The 9742-nt window shown below is 35.5% G+C and overlaps 1 long non-coding RNA gene across 1 annotated transcript; it reads right to left on the bottom strand.

Annotated features, from left to right (window-relative positions):
- On the bottom strand, positions 4291-4997 carry LOC107638004. Its single transcript, XR_001619679.2, has 3 exons — positions 4662-4997; positions 4402-4456; positions 4291-4318 (listed from the first exon to the last, which is right to left on the bottom strand). It is a non-coding gene; the product is annotated as an uncharacterized LOC107638004 (long non-coding RNA).

Below are 9742 nucleotides of genomic sequence, written 5' to 3'. Positions count from 1 at the left end.
TCATCATCTAGAACCACTCTCTCAGATCGAGTTGGTCCTTTTTGCTGTTTCACTGAACCACCTCCCTTTAGATATGAATGTCTATTTTCATATTTCTCATTGGTCAAGTCAACACCAAAATACTCAAAAATACAAGTTAGAAACATGCCATAAGGAAGAGCTTTGTCCTTTTCACTTCTAACAGAGTCAAACATGTATCTAACCATCAAATATGCAAATGAAATTTCAGTTTTGGTGAGAAGGGCATATAAAACAAGAGTATCAGTGTAGGAAACCCTTTGATATGAGCCGCTTTAAGGCAGAATAATATGATTGACTATTCGGTGCAGTTGAGAGCATTGGAACCGACCTGGATTTTGGTTGTGTTGGTTCGGGTATGGGTTCCTCAGTCGCCTGACGTTTGCCTTTGGAGGAGCCAGACTTTGCTGAACTAGGTTTTGAGGAGCCAGGCTTGGAAGGTGTGGCCTTTGGTGGTGGCGTCGGCTTGGCAGAGGCAGGAAACCTTGGAGTGTTTTTTGGTCCGAGCCATGGGGTCACAGCGATAAGGAGAGGTAGGAGGAGAAGGAGAAGGGGTAAAGGTGCGGTCTTGAGAGCGAGTGGATGGCTTTGTGGGTAGCTTGAAAACCTTCTCACGAGGAGCCCTTTTAGCAATGGTTTTCTTCCTCATTTGGTTAGTTTCAATTTAAGAAGAGGAGAGAGTAGTAAGGGTAGTGGTGAAAACCGAAGTGATGGAGAAGGAGTTATGGAGGGAAGAGAGGGAGTGTTGGTAACCGTACCCAAAAAGCAAGTTTCCAAAACCATGCAACTGCATCACCATTTGAAAAGACTTGAAAAGACATGACCTCATTCAAGAAAGATTTTATTTGATTTTAAAAATTAATTTTAAAATTTTTAAAACAACAATATTAACCTGAAACACCTTTTTGGGCCAAAATTAAATCCTCTTGAAAATCTTTTGGGCCACAAAACCTTTATTGAAAACCTTTCATGAAACACATAAGTCATCAAAAACTAACACACAAGATTGTAACATTCATATTCGGGCCTTGAGGTGATAAGAAATTAATGAAACGCATTTGGACCACTCTTGATCTGAATATTGAGGTTGGCCCAAATTGAGATTCATTTGAAACAAGCCCAGAACACGTTGACTTGAGGGAAACGTTCATCACCTGCCCAGAATTGTCTCATACCTGTTTATGAGACAAAAAGCTCCAGCAAATACATCAGTATTTTTCAAACAAGGAATCATAGCTCAAAATTCCTAGACAAGTCCTAAGCATGCAGAATCTATCCTCAGCTAATGGTTTTGTAAAAATATCTGCCAATTTAATCTCCATTCACGAGGTCTGGTGGACTTGGAGGCAGATTCAGTCACCAAGGGATTCTGTGTGCTGCTGTCTGCAGAATTTCCTTCAGATTCATGAGACAAAATGGAATTGTCTCTTGAATTTTCATCATTTGCTGTTTCTGGTTCAGCTTGACCAGAATTCTCTTTTCCATGATTCTGAGCAGTTTCATCCTCCTTTTGAGCTTGATTTCCTGCATCAACATCTTCCAAAATGCTTTGCACCAAGTTAGTATCACAGAATGTAATATGTATGGACTCTTCAATAATTCTAGCATCTTGATGACAAACCCTATATGCTTTACTAGTTGTGGAATATCCTACAAACAAACACTCATAAGCCTTTGGATCAAATTTTCCCAATTTTTTTTTGTTATTTAAAACAAAACATTTGCATCCAAAGATGTGCAAGTAATCTAAGTTTGGTGGGTAGCCTTTCCAAAGTTCATAAGGGGTTTTCTTCAAAAATTTCCTTATGATTTTTCTATTTAAAATGTGGCAAGCTGTGTTAACCGCTTCAGCCCAAAGGAATTTTGGAACATTGCTCTCACAAAGCATAGCTCTTGTCATCTCTTGTATGCTTCTATTTCTTCTTTCCACAACACCATTTTGTTGTGGTGTTCTTGGATAAACTGATTTTTAGTAAAGTTATTCCTCTTTGCAAAGGCATTTTCACCAGAATTTTTTTGAATATTTTTGCCTTTCGAGAATGAGGTTTTGTTGTAAAAAATTGGTTTCTTGAAAGCAGCCTCATTTTTCGAAATATAACCCAAACCTGGCCGGTTTGAACTCGGTTCAGTTTTTGGTGAAGGGTCAGTTTCACTTGTGTATACTTCATCAAATTTTTCTTTAATTGTTGGAGCATTTTCAATACCAGATTTGTTTGGTATGGTTTTGGTATTTGATGAAGAAGCCACAAACTTTATAGAGGAAATATTTGAAAATGCATCTTCCTTGGCTATGTAGCCTAAACCAGATTTTTCAAACAATGGTCTTTGACTTGCAAGTAATTTATCCAAGTTTTCAGCAATTAACTCATGTGAAGGATCCACAATATGCTTTTCTTTTAATTTTTCAAGTTCAGATTTTAGAAATCTGTTTTCTTCAATGATGTCCAAAGCATATTCAGTTTCCTTCACTTTTTCTTTTAAAAAATCATTTTCAGCTCTTAACACATTTCTTTCAGATCTGCATTCATTGTATTTATCAAGCAGTTTTGATGTGTTTAAAGTGAGATCATCAATAATAACATACAAATCCTCAATGGTCAAATCATAATAGTTTACCTCATCAAGATTGTTGTTTCCAGCCATAAAGCAGTCTTTGTCATCTCCTTCAGATTCTTCTTCTTCATTTGAGTCATTCTCAAGATCCTCCCAAGCTGCCATGAGTACTCTCTTCCTTTCCCTCTTGCCTTTGTCCTCCTTTTTGAGCTTTGGACAGTTTGACTTGAAGTGTCCAGCCTCCTTGCAATGATGGCATGTCACCTTGCTCAAGTCCATCTTTTGCTCCTTTGAACTTGAACCCTTGTATTTGCCCTTGCTTTTCATCATCCTTCTAAATTTTCTAGCAAAAAACAAAAGTTCGTCATCTGAAATACCATCACTAGACTCACTCTCTTTTGGTTCTATTTGTGACTTGAGGGCTATTCCCTTTTTCTTTGAGTCTGTGTTTGTGTGTGTGGCTTCATAGGCAAGGAGTTTTCCTCTCAGCTCATCATAGGTTATGGAACTTATGTTGTTACTCTCGGTTAGGACAGTGGCAGTGTTTTCCCACTCTTTTGTGAGGCTTCTAAGGAGTTTTCTCACCAAGGTTTGTTCTGCATAGTTTGTACCCATAGCATCAAGGTTGTTGATTATGATTGAGAATCTCTCAAATGCTTCATCAATGCTTTCTCCATCCTTCATGCTAAACATCTCATACTCTTTTCGCAGCATATCAATCCTCGTTTCTTTGACTTGTTTAGTGCCTTCGTGTGTAACCTGGAGTTTTTCCCATATTTCTTTGGCTGACTTGCATCTAGACACCTTCCGGTACTCTTCAAAGCTGATAGCACAGTGAAGAAGGTTGATTGCTTTAGCGTTCAGCTCTATCTTCTTCTTGTCATCTTCATTCCATTCAGCTTCTTCTTTCGGAGTCACCACTTCATCAGCACTTGTTTTTGTTGGGATCTTGGGACCACTCACAACGATCTTCCATAAGTTGTAGTCAATGGATTGGATGAAGATCCTTATCCTTTCTTTCTAGTAGGAATAGTTCTTTCCGTTAAAGAAAGGTGGCCGGTTGTTTGACTGGCCTTCAGTGAGGGTGTAGGCAATTGTGGTTGTGCCCAGATTGTTCGCCATTGGATCTTTGCTCCAAGCGGTTAAGCTTGATTCTTGAGACCTTAGCTCCTGATACCAATTGATGGTTGTGGTAGGCTTAGAGAAGGGGGGGTTGAATCTATGCCTTTTGGATCGGGTTCTTCTCTCTTTAGCCCGTGGTGCCTTGCTATGCTTCTTTGATGAATTTGTTTGAGATAAATGGCTTGGGCTTGATCTATTCATCCTTACCATTCAGCCCATTAGCCTTGTTTTGTCATTCATTCAACTTGGGCTGCTTAAATTGAATTATGGCCTGCAGCATAACATAAATAATTAGCAATGTATACTTATTAGTTAAACAACTCTAATTATTTATTTTGCCAAAAATAATGTTTGTCATCACTAATTATTTTAGTTAATTTCTCAACTCAACAAATAATCATTGTACAAATTTGCTTCGTGATACAAATAAAATGGAAAAAGAAAAAATACTTATAGCACTTAACCTCTATAAACATTCCATATAAAAAAGAAAAGAAAAAATGATACTATGTACATAAAAAACTTAATCCTTATACTAATCCTAGAAAAATGTATTTATCTGCTTGACTAGCTCATCGCTGTGACGACTTATTACCATTCCCTTAAACCAGTCAACCAAGTTCATCTGATGCACATCAAACAAAAAAGCAATAAGAACTCATATAGTGGGCAAAAATAAAACCTTAGGAAAAATAATCATGGAATCACCTCTGCAGGTGGTCTGGAATCCCAAGTAAAGTTTCCACTTTCCAACCATTCACCTCTGATAAAATAAAAGTAAAAAATAAAATTGGTTATTAACATGATCTTCTTGACCTAACTGATAGCTATCTACAAGCTACAACAAGAAATCAGGAGAGGAAAGTTTCAACAGTTCATCACAGAAAACAAGAGAAAAGTTTCAAGCTTTTCAACTTTTAATCAACATAGCAATGAAGAATCTCATTGATTTATCCTAATATTCTTACCTTATCCAAACAGTTCCCCATATAATTGTTCAAAAGTCACAAATTCTGAAGTTTGAGAGGAAATACCACCAATTTCTGTAGAACAAATTTCTGCAAGGCCATAAAAATAAAAAGGAATTAAGAGAGGTACAAAGAACAATAGCCAACTCAAATGAATGTAACACTTTATTGGTTGGCTTCGAATCGGTGAGTTACCCCAAGGCCATAGTAAAAGCTTATATTATTGGATGACTAAGCAGGAGCAAAAATCAAGTGAAGGAATGGAGCTAAACCAAAATAAATATAAAAACAACGTGCACAAGGGATTCCCCATCATCTATGGACTAGTGGCAGCTGGGGTTTCATAAACAGTACAAATCATTGTTATCAGAATGATGCAAGAAATGGAAATGGAACCTTTCTTATTACTTAAACAGTCACACATGTCTAGCTTCCAAATATATATACTAGCAAATAAACTCCTATGTTTGTTTCTTTGATCAATGACAATAAAGAAGGATATAGAAAACTACAAGAAAGGTAACATAAGACAAACTAGTAGTGAAATGGCAATTATAAAAACTTTCTGACACTTTTGACCCCAATGGGTGTGCTGCTGCTAATTTAGATGATGAACCAATGGATAATATACACTTACTAAACTTGAAAGTGTTAAGAGAAGGTTCACCTTCATCATTATTTCCAAGTCTCTCAGAGCTTTGTTGGTTAGATCTCTCTTACTGTGGATCCCTCACATCCCTTCCAATTAACCTTTTTAAGCTGAAATGGCTAAGAAAACTATATCTTCGTGGCTGCTCAAATCTCGAGAAGCTCCATGAGATAGAAGAGGATATGGAAAATTTAATGGTGCTCATCTTAGATGAATCAGGAGTACAAGAATTACCTTCAACAATACAAAATTTGGTAGGTCTTGAGGAGTTGAGCTTGCATGGTTGCAGAAGCCTTGTGTTCATTGTATCTTCAATTGGACATCTCAGCAAACTCAGCATTCTTGATCTTACCTACTGTGAAGCACTTGAATCTCTTCCTAGCAGCATTTTCAACCTGAAGTTGACAAAGCTTGATTTGCATGGTTACTCAATGCTGAAGACTTTACCAGAGATCATGGAACCTGCAGAATCTTTTGCTCACATGAACCTGGTAAAAACAACAATTAAAGAAATACCCTCATCCTTGGCTTATTTGGTTGGGCTTCAAACCTTGCAGCTCAACTTGTGCAAAGATCTTGAGTTTCTTCCAAATAGCATTGGTAATTTAAACCTTCTCTCCAAGCTTGATTTTTCTGGCTGTGAGAAACTCTCAGAACTTCCTAGCGACATTGGAAACTTGTCATCATTAAGGAAATTGTCACTGCACGAAAGCAGTATTGTGGACCTTCCTGAGAGTATTGCTCATCTTTCAAGCTTGAAATCACTGGATTTAAGTGATTGCAAGAAGCTTGAAAATATCCCAGTCCTTCCACCATTTTTAGAACACTTTGTGGCATTTGATTGCCCATCTGTTAGGAGAGTGTCAAATTCAGGATTTGACATTAAACTTACATCAAATTCCAAAGATGGTATTTTTAAGTTTCACCTTACCAATAGCCAAGAACTGACTCAAAGTTCTAAGAGTAATATTGCTGGTGAAGCATGGCAAAGAATGCTAGATAATGCATATAGGTCTAGTGCTTTGAAGAGACCATGTGCTTTGCACTAATAATGTGTGGATGATAAATAGGTCTAGTGCTTTGAAGAGACCATGTGCTTTACACTAATAATGTGCTTCTTGCTTGCACAGTTACACAAATCAATCATAGACTTACCAGGCTAGCACCATATTTTGAAGTGCAGGACTTGGACAAATACTTTGCTGATCCCTATAACAACGGAGACGAGTTATGTTACTCATTATGGTGAAAAGTAGAAAAATAAATTCAAAAGTTAAAGGAGGCCAAGACTAGAGTAGAGTACATGAGTTTCAACAACTCCTTTGTAGAAATTTTCAATGTGCTTTGTTCCGGAGACATCTGGTCTGTTACACAACATATTTAAGCAAGTATCAAGTATGAAGAAGCAGAGCAAAACTAAGTAAGGAGTTAAACACATGGATAAAATAGCCGACATCTAGCACGCATTTCACTCTGGTGCCATTTGGTAGGAAGGATTTGAAGCAATCGCAGTTCAATATAGCAGCCAATCCTCCAGCAGAGCATCTAGATAGAATAGGCTGTGTAATAAAGAACTATATACGAGTCCTTCTATGCCATGAGCAATAAAATTGAGGATTTGAGATTACACAGATTCCAATTCTATTTGTCAAAATATTCAAACAAAACTAAAGAGGTAAAAGAGGAAAAAACATAACTAGAGTCTACTGAAATAAAAAGAAAACAAAACTTATCGCGGCAGCATCTCAGAAAAAGTGTGTAAATACAAACAATAAATTCAGAAGGATTTAAATAACAACAGAAGCAGCTTTAAACAAGAATAATTAATTGATCTCAAACAAGAATAGAAAGACATTTGTTAGAATGGAAAAACATAACAAAAAGATATATATTTTTTTCTTCCACATTCCAGTAAAGAAAATACCTAATATGCTATTTTTCAAGGGAAAAAATTGAAAATAAATTAGAGAAAGAGTGAGAGATCATACCTTATTACTGTTTGACAACAAGTCCACCATGTCTGATTTCATTTGAACTAGAATTGTTATCATAACATCTTTTTTAAATCTTCTTATTTTGTATCAAGTTAATTACTGCTCTATACAAAAATTTCATCTAGAATCAATATGGGTTTTTCCAATTGGCAATATCAAACAAAACAGAAATTAAAAATTAGAATCCAGCTTAGTAAGAAAAAGCAACTAGAAAACAAAGGATATGAAAACCTAATAATGTATGATTTTTAACAACTTAATAAGCAAATAAACATGTTTCAAGATCGGTAAATGAAAACCTAAATTCAAAACCTAACTACTAAATAACCAATTAAAAACTTAAATCAACTAATAATTATACATCAAATTAATTATTATGTAAAGATTAAAGAGGATTGAAGGAGCAAGAAACTAACTAAACAAGAGAACTGAAAGTTACCATGCCGTGGGACGAGCAGACGATGAAACCGGCGAGAAGACGGCGGTGCAGGTGAGAAGACAACGGCGCGAGAGAATGAACCAGGGGCGAGACAACACAAGCTGGAGTGAGAGTGAGAACACTGGATTATGGTTTCAATTCGCAAATCGTGAGATCAAAGAGGCGGAACGAGAGGTCGAAGAGGCGGAGCGAGAGATCGAAGAGGAGGAGCGAGAGGTGGTTTCACAGCTCCGAGAGTGGGAGTGATTCAGACGCGTGAAATTAACAGCCTGTTTGGACACCTTTAAATGATGGAATTAGAATTCAATTCCATCAAGAAATGAATTCCTAAAGAAATGGAATTCAATTCCATAGTTTGGAACAACTAACTCATTTAATGAGATAGAATTGAATTCCATTGTTTGGAATGACTTGTTGATGAATTACATTATTTCTCTAAGACATTTTTACCCCTCAATAAATATTAAGTATAATTTTATTTATCAATTAAATTAGATAATATAATTATATAAATTACTTATAAGTAAAATTGGTCTAACACAACCTCACCAATTAGATCCATCTCACCCATGAAATCATGATAGGTGAAATTTTTTTAAAAATGAGAAATTTAAATTATTTTAAAAAAAATCAACATCTCATAACTTTTTCATTTTTTTTTCTATAATCTTATTTGTGTGTGATTATGACACTCATTTGATATGATCATGTTTTTGTTAAAAAACAATAAAATTAAAAATGAGATAACCCCATAAGCCATAAGCATAACAAAGTTTAATTTAAAATAAAATACTCATAATCTATATCAATAAATCAACCTCACATGACCCTCATAGAAGTTTTGAGTTTCCATCACGCTAAACATAACATAAAAGTCTAAATAGTAGAGATTTCATCATACTAAGTATAATATAAAAAGGAACATTAGTTTAAATCTAAAAACATTGCCACAAATTTCTAAAACTCAAAATCCATTTTTCCCCTCAACCATTCAAGACGAAACTCTTCCAGTAAGCCAAAAAATACTCCAAGAAGAGTAGGATGAGTAACAAGTCATTCAAGAGCTTCACAAAATGAGCGGCCCTGCAAACCTAATTTAGTTGAAGCTTCCCTCATATCAGATGTCTTCCAAACTTCAGGATGCGAACTTATGATAGCATTTGCAATATCTTTCATTGTCATAGTCATGTCTTTCATATCTTGGGAATACTCGTCTATTATTGCCACTTTTCTTTTTTTACCTTTAGCAGATGAGGTATTAGACACCAATGGAATAGATAATGGTGGAGCTTGTGAGGTTGGGCTTGCTGGTATACTTTCATAATCAAAGGGATTAAAATTCTCCAAATGCACCTCATTGTTTGCTTGCATTTCATCAATGTCATCAATATTAACGTGTGTATCTTCCTTTTCTCATCTTCTCACTTTTTGTTTACCGGTCTCAACCCGCATTCCATTCACTATATCTAAGACTTTTTCAATCACTACAACTTCCTTTTTTACTCACACTATGGATGAAATTTACCTGGTATCTTTACCTACCTAATTACGAACTTCAAGAATTCCTCGTTTTCTTATTCCCAGTTTTCCTTCTATATCGAAAAAGCCGACTTAGAATATCTTTCCACCACCTCTTTTAATTACTCTTTAAAAGACACTCGTAATTATTCTCATTTCAAGATTTAGTAAACTTCTGAGAGTTCCTTGTTTACCAAAATCGTTTTCTTTAATTAGTTTTCTCGCCCCATCCTACCTTACTATGTTGGTTTTGTAAACTTCGATGTGAACTACACACCTTTAGAAATACGAGCCATACATATAAAAGAAAAATATATATATAAACAGATAAAATTATAATTATAATAAATAAAATAAACTATAAAACTATACTTAATAAAATAACTAAAAACATATCCGTTTAGGATTCAAATTTCGATAATCTCCTTTTGTAGAAATAGTGAACCTTTAAGAATTTCTCTAAATACTATTTCTATATCGT

This window comes from Arachis ipaensis, chromosome B04 (genome assembly GCF_000816755.2).
Source record: "Arachis ipaensis cultivar K30076 chromosome B04, Araip1.1, whole genome shotgun sequence".
Taxonomy (NCBI): domain Eukaryota; kingdom Viridiplantae; phylum Streptophyta; class Magnoliopsida; order Fabales; family Fabaceae; genus Arachis; species Arachis ipaensis.
The sequence above is the reverse complement of the archived record's forward strand: the minus strand, read 5'-3'. Positions and strand labels throughout refer to the sequence as shown.